This window comes from Psittacula echo (genome assembly GCF_963264785.1).
Source record: "Psittacula echo genome assembly, chromosome: 2".
Classification (NCBI taxonomy): Eukaryota; Metazoa; Chordata; class Aves; order Psittaciformes; family Psittacidae; genus Psittacula; species Psittacula echo.
The window spans coordinates 159,793,678-159,817,348 of NC_137737.1; the positions used below are offsets into that span (position 1 = coordinate 159,793,678).

Here is a 23,671-nt window from a genome sequence, read left to right on the forward strand (position 1 = left end):
GATGGAGCAGAACCAGCTCTCCTGTCGTCTCGCCCCGAAGACTTTTTCCATCCCCATTTTGTGGAATAATAGAAAAAAACAGGTTGGAAAATTATCTTTAAGCTCATCCAGTGCAACCGTTCCCCAGCACTGCCAAGGCCACCACTACCCCATGGCACTGAGGCCTCATCTCCACAGTGGGTGAACACTTGCAGGGACGGTGCCTGCAGCCCTGCCCTGGGCAGCCTGTTCCAATGCCTGAGCACCCTCTGGGGCAGGAATTGTTCCTCAGCTCCATTCAAACCTGCCCTGGTGCAGCTTGAGGCCGGTTCCTCTTGTCCCATCCCTTGTTCCTTGGGAGCAGAGCCCAGCCCCTCCTGGCTCCATCCTCCTCTCAGGCACTTGTAGGGAGCGATCAGGTCCCCCCTGAGCCTTCTCTTCTCCACACTGAACCCCCCCAGGTCCCTCAGCCCTTCCCCATCACACTTGTGCTCTTTCAGGTCCTCTCTCTTTCACTGAGGGAAGTGACAGGGGTAGGAGTGCTCCCTGCATGCTGGACCCCTTTCATGCATAGCCATTTTCAAGTGCATCCCTAATTCGCTTCCCCTGCAAGGACCTGCTGCATTCATGGTTCTTCTCCTCGTCTGTGCATCTTCACTCACAGATCCCCTGAGCACCACCCCATCATACGTTCCCAACCACCCTGAATGCACATGTCCTGCATGTACAAACCCATGTGTGCAGGACTCCCTTTATGCACGGATCTCCTACATGCAAGCCCCCTGCATGCATAACACCCCCTCTTCATGTATAACCCCTCTGCATGCAAAGCCCCATCCAAGACCTAAGCACATAGAGAACCAACTTCCCTAGCTGTTTACCAGAGCCTAAATGGGATTAGACATACAGGATTGGGAAGCTTAAAGATACAAGGGCTGTGGTGCAAGGGGCAGCCTGGGCTGCTTGGTAGGATGAGTTTCAGAGTGCAAGACACCAGGAAGCTGTGTTGAAGGGGCCCAGGTTCCATAGGTCCCATAGAAATAGCTGAAGTCCTCTAGGAAATGAGCTGCAGGGCATTGCGGGAGGGACCTTGGCTGTCAAGGAAGCCTGGGAGTAGAGGAAACGGCTGGTGAGCCAGCAAGACAGGAGCAGGTTTGACAAACCGCATGCCACAGATGGGTTTAATTCTGCATAATCAGCATTCCCTGGCAAATGCATCTGTCAGAAGAAATCCCAGCTCCTGACTTGTCAGAGCGCATTCAGAGTCCTCTACAAGGAAAACAAATCAGTGCCTGCACCCCCCCCGCTTCCGTTTGCTCTTCTATGGCTCAGTGTTATTTGCCATTGCCAGGTATTCCCAGCAGGAACTGGCTGCGAGCGGTGTGTTCCTGTGGTCTAATATCACTGGAACAGGCTGCTGGGACCATTTCATTCTCTGTTTTACAAATCAAACACTGAGAAACTGGGAAGTTCCAGCTTTGTGGTGATTCAGATGCACTCACAGGACCCTGCGTTCAGACCAAGGTTGTGCCCGTAAGAGTCAGTCTGGCTTTTTGTAGCCTATATATGAGCAATGACACAGGATTTATCTCAGCTTTGAGGTGCAGCACCTGAGGTTTAATATCTGGGTATCAGGAAAGCATAGAATCATAGAGACGTGGAATGGTTTGGGTTGGAAAGGACCTTAAGATCATTCAGTTCCAACCCCCTGCCATGGGCAGGGATGCCTCACGGTAGAGCAGGTTGTTCCAAGCCCCATCCAACCTGGGATTGATGGAGCATTTACCACTTCTTTGGGCAGCCTGTTCCAGCGCCTCAACACTCTCACAGTAAAGAACTTCTTCCTTATATCTAACCTGAACTTCACCTGTTTCAGTTTGAACCCATCACCCATTACATGTTCCTTCAGCTCTCCTGTTCCTCCAATGTCCTGTACACTCCCTTCATCCCCATGAGATGTGAGCAAGGGCCTTGAGCTTTCTGGTTTTCTCCCCACCGCAATTTAACCTTATCAGTTCCATTGTTTCCTGGAGAGGACCTGTGTGCTGCTAGGAAGGAAAAGAGAGGACCTAAGAGTCACAGGGGACACAACTCACCACGGGATCAGGAGTCATCCCGATACTACTGAAATGGCTGGGTGGGGACAGCATTAATTACAGCATGCTGCAAGAAGAAGAGGTGAGCAGAGCAGCTGGGGACCAATTGCTATGGTAGAAGATGCTCCAGGTAAAGGAAGCCCTTTGAAAGCTTGCTGGTCTAAGCATGCATCTCCCACCTCCTTACCAAGGCTATGGTACAAAGCTCAACCCCCTGGCTCTGATGTCAGGGCTTTCTATTCTAGACCATCACACAGCAAATCACTGCACTGAATGCTCCAGCCTTTCTTCTTGTACGTTGCTGAAGGGCTTCATTGAGCCATTGGCTTCATAGTGTGAATGCAAGGCAAAAAAAGGACTCTTCCCAAGAGGAGAGAGGCAGCAGGGGTAGAGTCCAGCAATAGGAATGTGGTCTGTGCTGGGGAGAGGTGGACACAGGCACATGAACACGCTTAAAGGGAAAGGAGATAAGGAAACGGCTGGATCATAAAGCAAACTGGTGCTAGAGTGAATCGTTCAAGGTTTTCTTGCATGATGAGGTGAAATGGCTTGTTCTAAAGTCAGGAGATGAAGAGTATGGCAGCTCCATTCATGGATCAAGTAAGAAAGGTAGCAGAGATGGGTACAGCAATTAAAATTAGGCTTACTAGGCCTTCATAGCTTCAGTGCTGAGTTTGAGCTTGAAGCATGGGCCCAGTAAAGGCTTGGTCAGCTTCAAAGGAGATGATCCTGCCCCTCTACTCTGCTTTCATAAGACCCCACTTGCAGCACTGGGTGCAGTTCTGGTGTCCTCAACATCAGAAGGACATGGAACTGTTGGAGCAAGTCCAGAGGAGGCCATGAGGATACTCAGGGGCTGGAGCACCTCCTGTATGGAGACAGGCTGAGAACACTGGGGCTGTTCAGCCTGGATTGGAGACCTCAGAGCAGCTTCCAGTGTCTGAAGGGGGCTACAAGGATGCTGGAGAGGGACTCTTCATCAGGGACTGTAGCGATAGGACAAGGGGTGATGGGTTCAGACTGAAACAAGGGAAGTTCAGGTTGGAGATAAGGAAGAAGTTCTTTGCCATGAGGGTTCTGAGGCACTGGCACAGGGTGCCCAGAGAAGTGGTGAATGCTCCATCCCTGGCAGTGTTGAAGGCCAGGCTGGACAGAGCCTTGGGTGACGTGTTCTAGTGTGAGGTGTCCCTGCCCATGGCAGGGGGTTGGAACTGGATGATCTTCAGGTCCTTTCTAACCCAAACCATTCTGTGATTCAGTGCAGCCAGGTGCCACGCAGTTTCCTCCACCTCCACATTTCTCTTTCAGGGCTTGGGTGAGGTTTCCTGATCCCGGCCAGGGCTGTGCACGTGGGTCTCTGTGGGGCACCCAGACCCCAGCTGAATTTGCAAATGAGGTGTTTCCCTGGTTAGTGGAGCAGAGCTGGTTTGCGGAGCAAACCTGCTGACGCAGCCTTGCAGGGATGCCATGGGGAGGGGACAAAATCAGTCATTTTCAATAGTGATATCATTCTCTGGAGACGAGAATCATTCAGACTCCACTTCTGCTGGAGAGGATGGAGACTGCTCCATGGAAGAGTCCTGTCCCACCTCCCAAAGCTATCTCACTGTGAAATGTGGGGTATTGGTTTGGCAGAGCAGAGGAGTGGGAGGACCTGGTCTTCTCCAGCCTGAAAGAGCAGGATCCCAAGATCTCCATCCCTGCTGTGAGGTGTGTTTCCTCTCAGACAGTCTCCTATGCGCAGAGCAGTCTGCTGCAATGTACTCATGGCCTAAAGGCCCTCACTGCCCCAGATGTGACATAGCCTTCTACATAGCAAAGAGTGCTGGAGTTGTGATGCACCATCCCTGAACCTCCTGCTCACACTGTCCTGCTCCATCTGCCTGAATGAGAGGGCTGACAATATGCCAGCCCTTCCCCATCATCCCACCCCTGGATGTTTCTCCTCCTGAAGCCTCTTCTCATTGCTCTGGATCAGAGTTGCCCAGAAGACCTTCAGGAACAATCTTGGATCACTCACGGATGCTCCAGACACAGGTTTTTTCATGGGCTTCTGAAAAAGTGGGCACGTTACCAAGTGCACCTTCGGGCTGCACCCTTTACTGGAACAGGACTTTCATCTGCTCACTTAAAGCACAACCTCCAGTCATAACCAGGCCCTCAGATTTATGTACTTTCATTTCTGTTTGACATCAATGCTTTCGTTTTCCTTCTCTCCCAAGAGCCGTTAAGGTGAAGGCACTTCACTGGCTGGTGCATGCTCAGTCGGTACCCAAGACATCCATATTCTCACACCTCCTCTGCATGACTCATCCTGTCCTACTTGTTTATTCCAGGCTTTCAACAGCAAAATGATTGTGAAGCTTTAAGGAGGGGTCATTAGGCAAAAGGTTAAACCCTGGTTGCTGCTGTGATCTCTCCAGGCTTCTGGAAGTGTGCTGGAAGATCTGGATTGAAAGGTCGCTGAGTGTGATCCAGCATTATAAAAGACTGTAAGAGATAATATCTCAGCATTATAAACTGGCTTCTCTATGAATGGGCTCATGTGGATCCACAGACCTTAAATGCCCTGACCAGACTCACCAGGGATCTCCCTTCAGACTGTTCCCATGGGTCCAGGAGCCCCATTTAAGCTCAAATCTGAGCCTTTTATCCTTGCCAGGACTATGCTGTAAGTGTGCCCATCTCCAGCCATCTCCTGGATGGACCTTGGACTTGTGCTGTAGGTAGCTTGTCTTCAGGCTCTGTTCCTGGCCTTGTGATAGCCACTGGACTCTGGTTGTGACCTTGTCTCCCATCCTCTCAGCTGATGGCCTTTGAACTATGCAGTGGGTATACCTGTCTCCAGTCCCATCTCCATCTCCTGGGTGAACTTTGGACCAACGTTGTAGCCCTGATTCCTGTCCTGTCCTCTTTTGACCCTTCAATATCATTTTGCAGTGACCTGCAAAGGTTCCTGTGCCTGAGGGCATCTCCCTCACAGCAGTGACCATTAGGTTGTTTTGGGGAAGGAAGAGGCTTTTCAGGCCTTTTCCCATCCCTTCCATCAGTATATGTGCCTCTCTGTAAACAAGGAACTCACCAGGCTCCAGGGAAGCTGTAGGCAAGGTATTTGTAGTACAAATGTTAAGTTTGGCATGGAAGACATAGGAGTGGGAACGTGCAAGTATATTAAAGCATGTGGAAGAACCAGCAGAGCCAGGGTTAAAAGGAAAGGCATGTACTGGGTGCTGTAGAGCACCCTCCATCTGACTTCATTCAAATAAAAAGGAGGAACAAACTGACCTTAGATAAGAGCCTTCAGAGGACAAAGAACAGGGTAGGAGCCATAAAAATCTTGGATAAAGGAAACAAAAGGGCTAGGAGATTCAGGAATTCCACCAAAGAGGAGCAAAGTTAAAGGGAAAGAGAGCCCAAACTGCATCCTTTCTGTAAAGGCTGTGAAAGACAAGTCCAAAGCAAGTTTGTTGTGCTCTGCCAAGAGCACATTCATCAGGGACTGTAGTGACAGGACAAGGGGTAACGGGTTCAAACTGAAACAGGGGAAGTTTAGATTGGATCTAAGGAAGAAATTCTTTACTGAGAGGGTGGTGAGGCACTGGAATGGGTTGCCCAGGGAGGTTGTGAATGCTCCATCCCTGGTGGTGTTCAAGGCCAGGTTGGATGAGGCCTTGGGTGACATGGTTTAGTGTGGGGTGTCCCTGCCCATGGCAGGGGGGTTGGAACTGGATGATCTCAAGGTCCTTTCCAACCCTAACTATTCTATGATTCTGTGATTCTATGATGAGAACTGCATAGCTTCTCACCATGGCTACCTGTGGCACAGAAGTGATACTGGCCAGATCATCATGTTGGTGCTTGTGAGAACAGGGATCAAATTAAACCTGTAAGGATGAGTGCAAAATGAACTTTGTTTGAGATTTGGTATGATCAAATTGCTTTCTTCTCCCGGAAGATACTGCAGTAAGTTTTATTGCACTCATTTCCTGTAGGCTGCAGAAGGGAGTTTCTACTTCCCAGGAGCAGTGTCTGCACGTTATCTAATTGCTGATTAACATCTAATGCTGGAGCAGGCCCTGGAGCTGGAGAAAGGTTCCAGATGAGCTATTGTGAGCATTGGGCATAGAGCCAGTGCCTGTTACTGGCCTTTGTGGGCTAAGGAAGATCCAACCCCTGTCACCCCTTTTGCGTGATGCCTGGGGACTTGCCTTGGTAAGAAATAAGCTGGAAAGGGAGAAAACCATTTATCATTCATATTACGCTCGCTGCCTCAGCACGACTATTGCTTTTACTGTTGACTGGAGGTGTTCTGGAGGTTGAACAACCTCTGGAGTAAAGTTCCTACATGATGTGAATGGAAAAGCATCTTTGGGTCACCTTTGCTTCAAGACATTGCAATATATTTGACTTTGAACAGCCCAGTCTACTGGAAGGTGTCGCTGCCCGTGGCAAGGGTTGGAACTGAATGAGCTTTAAGGTCCCTTCCAACCCAAACCGTGCTGTGCATCTATGATATGGCAAAGTCAAGCCTGAACACCACAGTTCTGCTCCCATGAAGGGAATCAGCAGGGGTTCATAGGTACACAGGGATGATACATAAGGTACATAGGAATGAAGCACAGGAGGTGATCAGGAGAGACAACGGAGTTCATTCTCCAGTCCTAGTGCAGACATCAATGAGATGCTGAGGACCTCATTTTAGCCTACACAGGAGCTTCCCCACTGGAACTCAGAGCTTCTTCTCTCAGTCGTTTACCTTATTGTGCTGGTTTTAGCTGAGAGAGTTGTTTTCTTCATAGTAGCTGGTGTGGGGTTATGTTTGGGATTTGTGCTGGAAACAGTGGTGATAACACAGGGATGTTTTCATTATCACTGAGCAGAGCTTACACAGGGTCAAGGCCTTTTCTGCTCCTCACACCACTCCAGTAGCAAATGGGTTGTGGATGCAGAAGGAGTCAGGAGGGGACACAGCCAGGACAGCTGACCCCAACTAACCCAAGGCATGTTCCATGCTTTATGGCATCATGCTCAGCATACAGAGCTCAGGGAAGAAGAAGGAAGGAGGGGACATTTGAAGTGATGGTGCTTGTCTTCCCACGCCACCATTACACGTGATGGAGCCTTCCTGGAGATGGCTGACCCCCTGCCTGATGAGAGGAAGAGGTGAATGAATTCCTTGTTTTGCTTTGCTTGTCTGTGCAGCTTCTGCTTTACTTATTAATCTGTCTTTATCTCAACCCACAAGTTTCCTCACTTTTACTCCTCCAATCCTCTCCCCCATCCCACTCGGGGCATGGTTAAACTATGACTGTCCTTTTTGGTACCCAGTGTGAGGCTTGAAAGGTTTGAGATAATGGCAGATTTGATTGGAATGTGCTGGTTTGAATTTATAGCTGTTATTGCTATTTAGCTACTAATTGCCAGGCTTCTGTGCTTGACGTGGGGCTTGCTTGTCTTGCTGTGTATTAGAATCTAGTGTTTGTTAGCGGCTGCTTTTTGTTTCCACTGCTTGCTGTACCATTGTACTGCTTTATCATGTTTCTCTGCTGTGCCTGGGAACATTGTGATAAGGACGATGGCCACGTGCCTAGGCTGGGAGATGGCCAGGGCATCACTGCTGTTCCTGATCTGCTGTACTGGACAGGCTGGAACTCCATTGATTGAAGGGACTGTGACCTATGGATGAGTCCATGCAAGAGCAGGACACCCCGAAGAGTCTGTGGTTATATCTACGCTGCAGCAGATGTAAGGATGCTGGGGAGGGACTCTTCATCAGGGACTGCAGTGATAGGACAAGGGGTGATGGGTTCAAACTTAAACAGGGGAAGTTTAGATTGGATATAAAGAGGAAGTTCTTTACTGTAAGGGTGGTGAGGCACTGAAATGGGTTGCCCAAGGAAGTTGTGGATGTTCCATCCCTGGTGGTGTTCAAGGCCAGGTTGGACAGAGCCTTGTGTGACATGGTCTTGTGTGAGGTGTCCCTGCCCATGGCAGGGGGTTGGAACTGGATGATCTTAAGGTCCTTTCCAACCCTAACTATTCTATGATTCTATATACCTTTGAAGGCATTGTGGTCCAAGGATAAGTCCATGCTGGAGAAGCTACACCTCAAAGCATCTATGGCTGTGGATAAATCCATGCTGCAATAGGTACACCTTGATGCCTCAGTGATTGTGCGTGAGGCCAAGTTGGAACACATTAACTTCTGAAGGGACTGTGGCCCATGGATAAGGCCACAATGGAACATGTATACCTCAAGGAGACTGTGGCTATGGAGAAGTCTGCACCACAGCAGGCATAGCCCTGAAGAGACCTTGGCTCGTAGATAAAGCTTCACTTAGAGCAGGTACAACCCTAAAGAATTGAAGTCTGTGGATAAGTCCAAACCAGAGCAGGGGCAAGAGGAGGAGTTCATTGCAGTGTTAGACCCAGTGGTCTGATCCAAAGGGACCATGGATGGAGATTGTCATGGAAATACCTTTAAATTGTATAACCTGGGACTTGAGTCGCACGTTATAGGAATTACTTCAGCAGGAACCACCTGAAGCAGTGGAGGACAAATCCTGCATGGAACAGCACAAGTGCAGCAATGATGTTGGTGAGCTGGCATTGGTGCCCAGTAACTCCACACAACACACCACCTCTCCTGTCCTAAGTGACCACCATAACATATGGAGCCCAAAGTCCCACCATGGGGGACTGAGCAAGTGACTGTGTTGATTAAGGTTGGTTGCTGGTTAGGGCTAAACCAGGACACTAGTACAGCTCCACCCCATAAGCAATGCTGAGAATGTAGATAGAAAGAGGTCAGTGGATTTTTTCCATCACCATGGCATGAGCTGTTATTAGTGCTTCACCTGCAAAATAATGCCACAGGCCCACAGATAGAGTCCTTGCCTATAAGCTAACAATATTCACACCCAGCCACGTCCTCAGTGTTCATCTGTCCTCAGAAGCTGAAGATGCTTTGAGGGCAGCAGCATCCAAAACAAATGCAGTTCAGCAGAGGTGTCTGAGCTATTGCCGTGTCCTATCAACGTCATGAGCGTTATGTCAAAGACATCTGAAATGAGCTGCTCTTCTGAGACCTTCTTCTCCATGTCCTTTTAAAGCCCATTCCTAAGTGAGTCCCAGGAATGGATATGATTTCCTCTACCATCAGCCACTCAGCTCCTTGTCAGAAATAGTTGTGTTTTGTGGGGACATTTGATCTTGTACCTTCCAAGCCATCAGAAAGTGACTTTTTACAAGGGCCTGTAGGGACAGGAAAAGGGGAATGGCTTGAACCTGCCAGAGGGGAGACTGAGACGAGCTCTTAGGCAGAAGCTCTTCCCTGTGAGGGTGCTGAGGCGCTGGCCCAGGGTGCCCAGAGAAGCTGTGGCTGCCCCATCCCTGGCAGTGTTCAAGGCCAGGTTGGACACAGGGGCTTGGAGCAAGCTGCTCCAGTGGAAGGTGTCCCTGCCCGTGGCAGGGGTTGGAGCTGGATGAGCTTTAAGGTCCCTTCAACCCAATTCCATGATTCTGTGATAAAGTCAAGCCTGAACATCCCAATTCTGCTCTAGTGAAGGGAAGCAGCACCAACAACAGGTACATGGGAATGAGAGAAAGGAGGCTGAGAGAACCATGAGAGGCAACTGAATTCATTCTCAGCCCACAGTGGAGACACCAGTGAGATGCTGAGGACAGTATTTTTCTCTCATACTTTGATGCATCTCGGTGATGATGCTTAAGCTGCCGATGCTCGAGGCAGTTCTCCAGCTCTTTACTATACATTAGACACTAGGAAGTCTTTCTGATCCTATCTAAAAATTCCTTTGATGCTGTGTGAACCCTACAGCAAAAAGTGGGGAGAACGGAGATGCATAGGCCTTCCCTTTGGAGAAGAGACTGGGAAGATCTCACCCTGTCACACACAAGTTTACACTTCCTAGTTTAATATGTAAGGCTTTCCAATGGATTGCAGTATTCCAAAAAGGAATTCTACCTTCTTTTTCCTAGTTTTTTCCCTGTTTGGCATGTTGAACCTGTGACCAGTTAAAACTGCAGCTTCTTTTTCTGACAGCTTGCTGCAAGGGGGATATCCTCCTCCTGCATTTGTGCCGATGCACACTAGCGGTAGAGCTTTGTGTTTGTCCTTCCTGAACTACATCCTCCTCAAACCATCGCTTCCATTTACCCGCATCGCCCAGAACTCTCCTCTTTGCAGATTCTCTCCCTTTTGCCACCCTCAAGCTCCATGAACTTATTCTCTAATCCATCATTCAAGCTGGTAATTAAAACATTGCATCGTACCAGAGCTGTGCCAAGCCACAGAAGACCTTGTTTCATAGATCATTCCAGCTTGACAGCAAACTGTTGACAGTTATTTGCCTGTGATTTCAGCTAGACAGCGTGTTTAGTTGTGCTGATGAGACTGTCATGCGATACGGTGCCAGAAGCTTTAGTAACACTGAGCTATGTGACAGGTACCACTTTTATCCTAACTAAGATTTTGCCAGCTTGTCACAGGTGGGAATAACACCCATCTGTCATAGAGTTCTTGCTGTTCATCCCCATCTCTTTGATAGCCCCTGCACATTGCTAATTGTGTGATGATATATTTAAGAGGTTTTTTCCAAGACCAGGGTCTGGGTTGACTCCTCTGTATGTCCCCAGTGTTTCCCCATCCTCTATAATGATGGCAGGGGGGTTGGAATGAGATAATCTTCAGGTCCTTTTCAACCCTAACTATTCTATGGATCCTGCACTTGGTGGTATCCAGTCTTCTTAGATACCCAGATTCCCCTATTGCAAAGGAACGGGAGCAGGTGAAACAGGATGGGTTTGGTGGCTACAATAGAAGCCACGTATTCCTTATATCAATATCTCCATGCCTGGACACCACTTAGTTTGGCTGATATCCCTCATGGATGTGCATATTCATAGTGAAAACACCACCTTTGATTTGCTTACACCTGTGTCTCGTTTCGTTGTAATGTTCTTGCTTTTGATGTGTTAGTTGGCTGATCCGTGTTAACCTCATGAACATCTGCAGCAGCAAAGGAGCTCTGTTACTCTTGTGTTAGATGTGGTTAGTGTCTCCATACCTGTCTACCCTTTTACTCTGCACGTACGCCAGGCTGGAAGCAGAAACACATCTCCTGACTCTTTACGTGCAGCTCAAACGTTGTTGTGAGAATCCTATGTTGAAGTTGCACCTCCAGCCATCACCTGGATGTCTTCTTACAAGAACAAAGTCTGGAGAGCACCACCAATGAAACCTCACATTGCAGCTTCATTTGAAAAGGTGAATGTGACTGATTCTTCCCATGGAGGAAGGAGAGAGTTGGCTGTGCCTAAGCTCCTACATCACAGGAGCTTTGATCTTTTACCTGCACCTTCTTCTAGCCACAGCTACCAGTGTGGAAAGGGAGCTTTGACCCTGTAGTCAGACCAACACGTACCCCATTTCTCACCCCTATCAAGAAGGACAGCTTTTAAGTGTCCCTATTTCTTCTTTATTTGAAAGAGTTTCAGTGATTTATCACTCAGAGCATCAGCTCTGACAAAGTCCATTCCTAAATCCTACTCCCATACTCAATGTCAGAGACCTTCAGCTCCTCATTCACAGTGGGCTTTCAGTCCAGGAGTCGGATGGGTGGTGGCGTGACTGGCAATGCAATGGATAAATCCTTTTAAACTCAGTGCAAACCTGCAAAGGATCAATCAGCATAATCCTGGTGTGATCAGGAGCTTTGGCATCCAGAAACTTCCAGAAAAGAAAGGGTTCCTCTCTATTTCTATATGAGGAGACCCAGGAACCCCTCTGTCCATTTTATCTGGTTGGAAGCAGCATCCGTTTGGGTGCTATCAGCAGGCAGCACTTGCACTGGCGTAGTGAAGAGGAGGGGAAGGGCTAGGGAGGCAATAAGGGCCTGCAAGGGGGTATGATGGACGCAGTAATCTGCAAGCAGGAGAAAAGTTGCTGTAAGCAGAACCAAGCAGCTTCCTTAAAGTGCCCAGTTGCCATGGATCCCAATGGAGAAGTGGAACGTCACAAAAGGGATTCCTCAGTCATGGTTGCTGGTCTCACCTCGACTCAGAGCAGAGCATCTCTCCTTCCAAACCCTGCAGCAATTCCCACTCTGCTGCTCCGTGGCATGGATGAGGTTTGCTGTCCCTCATTTTCTCTGCCCGTCCTGGTCCCCCACATGCCACCAGCCTCAATGGACTTCTTGTGACTCATTTCCTCCCCACCAGCTGGTCTCACCCACCAAGGCTTTGCCTTGCGACATCCACTGAAACTGGTGGAGATATAAATTGCTCCTTCTGCTTCCCCTGCCCTGTGCCAGCTTGCCTGGTGGTTGAGACAGTAACGGCTTTGGCCCTGAGCCCACCTTTCCTGGAGGTTTCTGAAAGCACACGATGCATTTTCAGGAAAGAAGTGCCTTCCTTCTGTGTGGAGTATTTGTGCAGCACGTGCTCATGGCACTGGGATGCAGCATGGCCATAGCCCCTACCAGTGCTGCCAGCCCATGCCCTTCGCAGCCGGACGTCTCTACCTTCCTTTTGGTTTAAAAAGTCTTTTCCTTCCCCTTCTCCTTCTCTTTTGTGGCTGTCTTTGGTGAGAGAAAATCAGTGTGTTCTGCTAGCACGTTCACATTTGGCCCTTTTGACATCTGTCGTCTCTGGATATGAGTCACCACTCAGGGCAATGGGAGTCAGCATCTTCTTGTCCTTGCCCCACACTGTGGTGTCACCTCCTTCATTTGCTTTGTTTCCCTCTTGTTCACTAAAGACAATATGTAAAAACCAGGCACCAGGCTTCAGAGTCTACAATATGAAACAGGAAGCTGATGGAGCATCTTTGGCTGATCATCCTCCTGTGAAAACAATTGCTTTATAATCCATGTGAAACATCTCAAGGAGGCCTACAAGGATGCTGGGGAGGGACTTATCGTACCTCTGGAGTGGAAGGACAAGGGGTGATGGGTTCAAACTGAAACAGGGGAAGTTCAGGTTGGAGATAAGGAAGAAGTTCTTTACTGTGAGGGTGCTGAGGCGCTGGCACAGGGTGCCCAGAGAAGTGGTGAAGGCTCCATCCCTGGCAGTGTTCAAGGCTAGGCTGAACAGAGCCTTGGGTGGCATGGTTTAGCATGAGATGCCCCATGGCAGGGGGTTGGAACTGGATGATCTTCAGGTCCTTTCCAACCCAAACCATTCTGATTCTATGTGCCTCCTTCCATACGTGCAACCAAAACACAGCAGAATTCCAAGGCAATGCTTCAGACAAACCACATTTAGCCATAACACCCCCACCCCACCCCCCCGAAAACTAAAAGGAAAACCCCTAAACAGACAAAACCCAGCACCAACAACAAGAACGCCCCACACACACGCAAGAAGAACACGCTCTGATTGTTTGGACAAGTTCTGGTTTCCCTATAACACAGCTGAGCTACTGATGCTGCCAACTCTCTTTGTTTTGCTTTCCAGAGTAAGAGCTTGCACAGGGATATGATTGAGAAGCTCTGGGCTGTTTGTGTTAGTCGCTGGCCGCCTGCCCTTCTTCTTCTCTGTAGACACCCTTGCGTCTCCTACAGAGCTTTTCTGCCTTCCACTCAGCTGCAGCTCTCTCAGGGAGAGGAGGGAGCGAAAACCAAACAAAGCCCAGTCATTTCTAGGCCAGGAACGTGGTTTTGTAGAAGCCATCTCACTAAAAGCTGGGCTTGGCAACTGCTGTCAGGTTGGTTTGGCCCTGCAGAAGAAGAAGGAAATAGATACAGGGACATCATTTCCAGCTGGACCAGGTCCATGAGGAGCAAGTGTGCAGGCAATTCCCAGCACAGGGCTCACCGTGCTGCTTCCCTTCTCCCTTCCGTCTCCCTACTCATACCCTGCTGCTGCCTTTTCCTCTCTCAGCCGCATTTGCTGCTCTCTGCCTTTTCCCTAAGCTCAGCCAACACATTGGACCTGGGCGATAACGGATGCTCATTGCAAAATGAGAGCAAAGAGCCAGTGGAGCCAGAAATTGCTCCCCACTGAGGCTGAAGGAATGTCAAAACTACTACCAGGAATAAGCTTCACCTTTTCTTACTTGGTTTTGACCTGCTTGACTGATGTGTGATAACCAACTGACTGTGAACAGAAGATACTGAAGTGCTGACATAACTATTGAGCTATTACCCGTGTTTCAGGCAGGTTGGGTTGTTATTCCTTACAGTGCTTTGAAACCTTACGAGACAAAAATATGTCTTAGAGCATCTCTTCAGAGCTGTAACGATTTGAAGCCCAAACATGCCAAGAGGTGTGTCTTTTCTCTGTTTCCTTCAGTGACTTGAATGTCTGGGGACATTTAGGATTCAAGCAGGCTTAGGAAATCAATGGGAGTTCAGCACCCAACTTGGTCAGATTCTCTCAAAGCACAACTCTTTGATAGCAGCAGTTATCCCAGAGCAACACGCTTTTATTTCAGCCAACAAAGCCATCATGGAGAGTTTTTCCTAATCCATCACAGTCCACACGTAAGTGATACTGGCTAGGACACCTAGGGACATCACTCCATAGCTGCTTTGCTTGCTGCTGACTCCATTCACATTGCATAATGGTTTCTCACAGCAAGAAACCCTCTGATGGTGTGGGGTTTGCTGCTGGCTTGTTGCAGGACACGTTGGAGAACACATCTTAGAGATGACGTATTTAGGCTTGTTGGGCTCTAATACAGAAGAGAAGGGTGAAAAAAAGAAAGGGTAGAATGTAAGAATCGTGGTTAAATGTTTCCATGGCTTAATCTGCATTGGTGAATAAAGGAAGGGCAGGCACAAGTCCCCAAGTCAAATATATCCTCTGCTCAGGACTAGCAACAGCCTGGCCATGTCTACATTGCTGCAGCATGGTCGTGGTTTCCCTGGGCTCCATGTTCCATGTGTCCCTGTAGTGGAGGCATTAATGGGTGGCTTTTAGTTCAAGTTGCCTGAAATGATGCTTGTGCTGGGTTTCTGACCTCTAAGATGGTTCTCCTTCAGCATAAAACCGGGGGGGAATGTATTGCATGACCTGAGATTTGTCCTGAGAACACATGGTCTCTCAAAGACCCACACTTTGAGGGTGTAGAGCCCAGAGGAGAGATCTGAAGGATTTTACATGGCAGAGGGAGTCAGCCATGGTGCAGTTTACATAGAATCATAGAATGGTTTGGGTTGGAAGGGACCTTAAAGCTCATCCAGTTCCAACCCCCTGCCACGGGCAGGGACCCCTTCCACTGGAGCAGCTTGCTCCAAGCCCCTGTGTCCAACCTGGCCTTGAACACTGCCAGGGATGGGGCAGCCACAGCTTCTCTGGGCACCCTGTGCCAGCGCCTCGGCACCCTCACAGGGAAGAGCTTCTGCCTAAGAGCTCATCTCAGTCTCCCCTCTGGCAGGTTCAAGCCATTCCCCTTGGCCTGTCCCTACAGGCCCTTGCCCCAAGCCCCTCTCCGGGTTTCCTGCAGCCCCTTTAGGCACTGAAGCTGCTCTAAGGTCTCCCCTTCAGGAGCCTTCTCTTGTCCAGGTTGACCCAGCCCAGCTCTCTCAGCCTGGCTCCAGTGCAGAGCTGCTCCAGACCCCTGAGCATCTTTATGGCCCTCTTCTTTTGCCCAAACTTCTTTGGAAACAACCCTGAGGGTGAATATTGCCATGGCAATCTTGGATGACATGGTTTAGTGCTAGGTATTCCTGCCCATGGCAGGGGATTGGAACTGGATGATCTTAAGGTCCTTTCCAACCCAAACCATTCTATGATTCAATGATTCAATGGTTAGGGTCAGCAGAAAGCTGGGGGGAAGCTAACAATGAAGCAGTGCACAGACCCCCAGGCTTGAGTTCACTCTGTTGCTGCTATGTATCTTCCATTTCCCCAGCTCCTGGTAAGGACATCAAACATACAATGACACTGCGGTGACTCTAATAGTGAGCAACAAGGTGGATGGTTCCTAACTGTTGATGATCATGGGCTATTGTTTCCATATGTGGCCAAGAGTGGGATGAGAGCCCATTCCTAGGACTGTTCTTCCACAGCACAAACAAGGTGATGTTCAGTAAGGTACCTGTTCCAATGTTGTTACGGATAGTCACGCAGTATTTGTCTTCCTTTTGGCACATGGAAATGGTCAAACAGTCCTTGTTGGACTCCTGTTCTTGGCACACGTAGCACATAAATGAGTAAGCTAGGAGAAAAAATAAAAGAGAAAAAGCACATTACATGGTTTAGGAACCACAATCCCTACAATCTAGATATCTTCATTTTTCTTGTTATAGAATGATGAGTGTTTGTGTGTGAATGACCAGTGACTTTCTTTATCCCTTGACCTGTGGCAGCAGTTAAATCCCTCCCTGTCTCGTATGTCTCAGACTGCGAAGTGTTATCGATCTGTTTGCAATCTCTGGCAGCAGTAGATGTGAGTGGAATTCAAGGACTTGGGGTCTTTTATGTTGGAGATTATTACTGAGCAATAGCTTCTCTGTCCTGAGGGCTGTGCCATGTGAATTGCCAACTACTACTCAGTTGCTTCTCCTTTACAAACTTAGGTACGGCATGCTAGGGACAACTTGAGGATGCCTGGAACATTCAATGTGGATAATGGCCAGTGTCCTGCTTGTCTTTCATGTGGCTCAGAGATTACTGTCACGTGTCCTTTCTTGTGGTTGAATGCCACTACCTGAACTGGCCTAACCTCAGTCCTAGGAAGTCTGCTGAGAGTAGTCAGATGCTTCGTTGAACTTCTGCGTACTACTGTGAGATAGAGAATAAATGGGAAGTCTTAACCAAAAGGATGCTTTAACTGGTAAATGGAGTTTTGCTGAGATAATTCATACATCTGCAATAAAGACGATGAAGGGCAGGCAGTGGTGAGTTGTCTTCCCTGTCAAGAATGTATATACTTACCCTCAAATCCAGAAGGTGGTAGGACAGACCTCTGTAAAGTAGTGATAAAAAGGAAGAGGAGTGAAAACACAGTCTGGATGAGAAACCGCACGGCAGTGTCTGCAGAGCACTCCCCAACAAGGCAGATTTAAAGGTTTTATGGTGGTGGTTTGGTTCTGAGCTTGCGAAATCACCCTGAGCAAAAGCATGTGTTTGTGTATGTGGGAGAGGGGATGAGTTACTGTAAGAACACAGATGTTTTTGGAAAGGGAAGCAAACACAGTGCTGAATGCTTGCTAAGTTCCTGGTAAGTCTGGGGAGAGCGTGCCAGTATGGAAAGGGCAGAAAGCAACTAGAGGACACCTTCCTGTGAGTGCAGTTTTGCCTGATAAGAAGCTGGCAGTAAGAAAGTTGAATCTTCATGTAAGAATAGAGGAGATGCAGTGTTTTCCCAAAACTTGAATGACATTGTTATGATCAAGCCCAGGAAACAAGAGAGTGAAAATACAACAGAACGGGTGCAAAGCCAGACATGAAAACACCCTCACAGCGTAGTTCACAATGGTTATTGGTCCAACCAGTTGAAGCAGTGCAACTCACAAGGCTCTCCAGAGCTCTGTTTGTGCTCAGGTCTATATGGTATCATCACTTAGTGAGCGTAGGGATGGGATTAGAGGATGCACATAGAATCATAGAATAATTAGGGTTGGGCCACAAGGGTGATCAGGGGCTGAAGCACCTCCCATATGGGGACAAGCTGAGAACATTGGGGCTGTTCAGCCTGGAGAAGAGAAGCTGCGTGGAGACCTCAGAGCAGCTTCCAGTGTCTGAAGGGGGCTACAAGGATGCTGGAGAGGGACTCTTCATCAGGGGCTGCAGTGATAGGACAAGGGGTGATGGGTTCAAACTGAAACAGGGGAAGCTTAGATTGGAGATAAGGAAGAAGTTCTTTTCTGTGAGGGTGCTGAGGCGCTGGCACAGGGTGCCCAAAGAAGTAGTAAATGCTTCATCCCTGGCAGTGTACATCATATTTTCAGATGATGCTACAGCCAAATAGATGAAAACAGACTGCAAGTAGAGTTCTAAGTGATTTTGACAGATTAATGCGATAAAAGAAAGAAAAAAAGAACGGATTCAGTTAAATAAAAAGAAATATTTTGCAATAAGATAAAAGTGAGCCACTTAAATGTCAGATGAAGAACAAGTATTTGAGTTACAAGTAAGGACTGTGGTGTAAATAGCAGGAGTCAACTGTGTCACACTGCAGCAACGAAAACAAACGTCACCCAAGAGAACATGAGCAGCAATGTCATGTGCAAGATATGCAAAGTGGCCTTTCCACCCTGGCAAGGCCTCGGCTGGAACGCTGGTGACCAAATCTGTATGCAGCACTTCAAAAACTATGCAAAGCATTTGGAGGGAGACCAGAGGGAGGGAGGAGAAATTGTCGGTGATCTTGAAAATGTGACCTTGTAGAAAAGGTTGGAAATGTTTAGTTCGCTTATTAAAAGTGATAAAATGCAGAGGAAAGACAAAGTAATCTTCTTCATGCAAGCAACATAAGCTGCAAAGAAGAAAGTAACGAAGCGTTCTACTCATCCTATGGTGAAAACACAGCACTGGACAAAAAGAGATGTTAAGATACTTATTTTCTAAAAGGATGAGTCTGAGCACTTCCAGGCTGTGGAATGTTTGTTGAAAACTTCCAAGGACACATTAGACAAACATCTGCCTGATTTGATCCAGCATTGAAGCAGGGAAAAGGATTAAGACCTTTTAAGGTCTCTTCTGGACATAATGTAATCATCGAATCAACCAGGTTGGAAAAGAACTTTAAGATCATCAAGCCCAACCGTTACCCCAGGACTGGCAAGACCACCGCTAAACCATATCACTGAGGGCCTCATTTACATGGTAATGGTGAATTCCAGGATGCAAATGGTGACAGACCCTCTCTGGGAGGCTGACAGATCAACAGTTTTGATCTGAAGTTGCTTATTAGGATCTTATCAGGAATCCTAAATACATGAGAAAGATCAAATAACCGTTATCTCCAAGTTTTCCTTTGTTCTTGTGCTAAGCCATATAGCTGCAATGTCTTGACCTTGAATATGGAAGCATTGATATTAGAATTACCAGCTTTCTGTGATCTAGACTGGGCTGTAGAAAGGTGCCCAGTAAAAGACTGCCCTTAAGTCCATTTGGAAGCTGATGCCAATATAAAATGTAATCAGCCCACTATAGCAATAAGGTATCCTGCCATGAAAAATGGGTTCAAACTGAAGCAGGGGAAGTTCAGGTTAGATCTAAGGCAGAAGTTCTTCCCTGTGAGGCTGGTGGGGCGCTGGCACAGGGTGCCCAGAGAAGTGGTGAATGCTCCATCTCAAGCAGTGTTCAAGGCCAGGTTGGACAGAGCCTTGGGTGCCATGGTTTAGTGTGAGGTGTCCCTGCCCATGGCAGGGGGTTGGAACTGGATGATCTTCCAACCCACACTGTTCGATGATTCTATGATTCTATGTGCTACCAGAGTCTTGGATCTCTGTTACCTTTCTACTTAAACCTGGCTAACACTGAGGACGTTGCCTTTGACAATGACTCTCCTCTGTCCATGTTGTGTCACTGCATCCAGGAATTACAGGCACAAAATCCTTTCCTTTTTCAAGAACTGAATGCTTTTCCCACCCCAAAACTGTCCAAAGCTTCTGATCTTCCAGACTTGCTGCAGAACCATCTGTCCATAAAATGTAGGAGTAGGGGGTTGATACATCAGAAAGCAAGAATTAATTAGATGCCTCTTTCTCAACCCCTGCTAGATATGTATCATGGTTTCTGGGATACCATCAGGTGTGGGGGAAATACTGGCAATCTGGTCATGATTCCTATGTGCAAGTAGCGATGTAGCAACACACACGGATCAGTCCCAGAAGGAGGACACACATTCGGAGTAACTCTCCCTTTGGGAGAAGGATGCCTTTAACATGACATATGCATAGAAAAACAATTTCACCTCTGCCTCTGATTTCATCTATAAGAGTTCTCACTGTTGTGTTTCCTAAGAAGCAAGGCACATGGCAAACCATGTGGAGGAAGAAGCAGTACAGAAAATTCTGTACAATAATACTATATTAAATACTCAAAACCTGACATGGATAAATAAATCCGTAAGTAAATCCATAAGTAAATCTATGTCATGCTTTCTGACACTTCCAACTTGCACCATTTGAGAAGATCCCGTAGACTATATGGATTTAACCTGGCATTCGGTGCTGTACCATTAGAGCTCTTTCACTCAGTACTACCTGCTGTAAAGAAGAATTAGTCTATCAAGTTCTTATTTCTGAAGCTAATCAAGGTACAAAAGGAAGCTGGTGACAGCATGGCTGTAATGATGCAATTCTGCAAAGCTGGGGACAGCTCACTGAATTTCTGCCGCATTAAACCCTTTCACCATCTATAACTCTTATCTGAACTAGTAGCAACATGAGAGGCTCACCTTGCTCCACACACAGGACAGCAGCCAGCAAGGTGACAAGAGTAGTCTTCATCTCCACCAGATCCTCTCAGCTGGACTGGGAAGATGTTGGAGGGCAGGTTATATACCTTTTGAATGGCAGCAGTCTTACAGGTTCCAGATGGCTCACAGGTGGACATGAAATCAACCCAAGGGTGTGTAATATGTATGTGGGAGTTCATGCTGGTGCCCATGGAACCTTGGGGAAAAGTCCCTTTAGCAGCACATTTCTTGCTTTGCCGGTTGTATCAGTGATGGGAAATGAGGATCTGCTCTCTTCTCTTCCAAGCTTCTTCCTTTCCTTCCTCCCAGCAGAAACAGCAGCAGCACTGATGAAATAGCAGAGCCCAAAGGCATGGGAAGATAGTCCTAGCAGTGCATTTTCCTTATCCCTTTGGATAGACAGTATGGGATGTAACAGCATCCATACCATTCATTTGCTTTCATTATTCCATAGTACCAAAAGCTCAGACACAACCGGCCTGCACTGTTTTACCTGCAATAAAATCAGTGTCTTTTACACTAAAAAATATTAGCTAATGGTTAGTTAAAGAGATTTACCTCAAATGTTAATGTTAGTTCTCAATTATGTTAGTTATGTTAGTTATGTTAGTTAATGTTAGTCCTCAATTCTTTCTATTTTTCCATTACTTGTATTTAATCCCCCTGCTTGCTCTTCTCTTGGTTGTAATTCTCAAATACCCTAAATGCCTTTTATTTAATGAAGTTTGCCTCTATTTCAGGGATCCTTTAGCGGCTCTGCTTTCCTCCATACCCAGTGGTTTCTGGAAATCACCCCTCCATTTACAATACCAACCATTGGCCTCCTGGAATTGCTTTTCCACTTGGAAAAAAGCCATCTCTCAAACTGCCTCCTTTTCAATCTCTCCTCTTAGGTCAATCCTTTTTCTTCTATTCCTCTGTGTTGCTCTCCTCTGGATTTCTTGCAATCTCTTTCTGACAGTCTGGGAAATAGACCTTAACACAAGATGCATCTTGTAGGCCCTTGAGCTGACATCTCAATGGAGCTTCTTCCAAGGTGAGATTAGTCCTGGACAGCAGGTAGAGGAATGTGAAGAAGCAAAATATGCCAAACCCTCTCTTTTGCTGGCAATTATGGAATAACATCACAGGCACTTCCCTAGAATTAGCCATCAGTAGGGTATTTTGGTCTGTTTCTAATATGAATCACTCCAACACTGGATGATTTCCTTATCCATGTGAGCCTTGACACTTTATCAGGCCCTCCTTAATCTGCTCCTAGAATGACATCATCAGGTGGTAAATTCCAGAGTTGTTCAAGCTTGATGTCAAAATAGACATAGAATCATAGCATGGTTTCGGTTGGAGAGGACCTTAAGATCGTCCAGTTCGAACCCCCTGCCATGGGCAGGGATGCCTCAAACATCCTTGCTTTTGTGTTTGCAGGTTTCTGTGGTCAGCAGGGGATGAGCTGGTGGTGATCTTCTGCTTCACAGAAGGCAATCCAGTTTACTGCCCAAGTGTCTTATAAACAGGCTGCTCTTCATAATTAGTAGGTGTGTTTTCTTGCTGGTATTTGGCAATGAGGGTAAAAGGAAGCAACCATCTTCTTTCTTCTGATCCTATTAATTATATCATATATAATATATAATTATATATATTATATATATATTATATATATTATATATATATTATACATATATATAATTCTGTTATGTATATTCCTTTTCCCTTCCTCCATGAATGAAACAGTGCTCTAATTATTGCCATATCCCCCCTCATGTTGACTTTGCCAACATCTGTTTGTTCCTGCATCAACCTTCATGCAGGAGGATGCTGGCTCAGTGCAGGTCAGCTTTGAAAGAGTGGTGGGGCTAAAATATCCTCAGCACTGCAACAAATGTGTGTTGAGGAGAGAAGTTTGAGTAGAAATCAAACTTTTATACGTCAAAATGATCAGAGGGCTGGAGCATCTCTGCTCTGGAGCCAGGCTGAGAGAGTTGGGCTGGTTCAGCCTGGACAAGAGAAGGCTCCTGAAGGGGAGACCTTAGAGCAGCTTCAGTGCCTAAAGGGGCTGCAGGAAACCCGGAGAGGGGCTTGGGACAAGGGCCTGTAGGGACAGGCCAAGGGGAATGGCTTGAACCTGCCAGAGGGGAGACTGAGATGAGCTCTTAGGCAGAAGCTCTTCCCTGTGAGGGTGCCGAGGCGCTGGCCCAGGGTGCCCAGAGAAGCTGTGGCTGCCCCATCCCTGGCAGTGTTCAAGGCCAGGTTGGACAGAGGGACTTGGAGCAAGCTGCTCTAGGGAAAGGTGCCCCTGCCCATGGCAGCGCATTGGGACTGGATGAGCTTTAAGGTCCCTTCCAACCCAAATCATTCTATGATTCTATGAAGCTGTTATCTGGGAGCTGTCCCCAGGACATTAATGTCTTTGTTAGTACCTGAGTGCACTAATGCTGGAGCATGACCTCTTCCCAGTATCTGGACAGGGGTAATTTTGCAGCACAATCATAGAATCATAGAATAGTCAGGGTTGGAAAGGACCTTAAGATCATCCAGTTCCAACCCCCCTGCCATGGGCAGGGACACCCCACACTAAACCATGCTACCCAAGGCCTCATCCAACCTGGCCTTGAACACCGCCAAGGATGGAGCATTCACAACCTCCCTGGGCAACCCATTCCAGTGCCTCACCACCCTCTCAGTAAAGAATTTCTTCCTTATATCCAATCTAAACTTCCCCTGTTTCAGTTTGAACCCGTTACCCCTTGTCCTATCACTACAGTCCCTGATGAAGAGTCCATCCCCAGCATCCCTGTAGCCCCCTTCAGACACTGGAAGCTGCTCTGAGGTCTCCACGCAGCTTCTCTTCTCCAGGCTCAACAGCCCCAACTTTCTCAGCCTGGCTCCATACAGGAGGTGCTCCAGCCCCTGATCATCCTCGTGGCCTCCTCTGGACTTGTTCCAACAGTTCCATGTCCTTTTTATGTTGAGGACACCAGAACTGCACACAATGCTGCGAGTGAGGTCTCCCGAGAGCAGAGCAGAGGGGCAGGATCACCTCCTTCGACCTGCTGGTCACGCTGCTCTTGATGCAGCCCAGGGTACGGTTGCTTTCTGGGCTGCGAGCGCACACTGCAGCCGGCTCATGTTCATTTTCCCATCGACCAACACCCCCAAGTCCTTCTCTGCAGGGCTGCTCTGAATCTCTTCTCTGCCCAACCTG

General features: G+C 47.7%; 1 pseudogene across 1 annotated transcript; it reads right to left on the reverse strand.

Annotated features, from left to right (window-relative positions):
* Window positions 1-14,557: 14,557 nt before the first annotated feature.
* On the reverse strand, window positions 14,558-20,500 carry LOC308217049 (lymphocyte antigen 6E pseudogene; annotated as a pseudogene). Its single transcript has 3 exons — window positions 20,449-20,500; window positions 16,138-16,257; window positions 14,558-14,769 (listed from the first exon to the last, which is right to left on the reverse strand). The product of its transcript is annotated as a lymphocyte antigen 6E pseudogene (transcript).
* Between the last annotated feature and the right edge of the window lie 3,171 nt (window positions 20,501-23,671).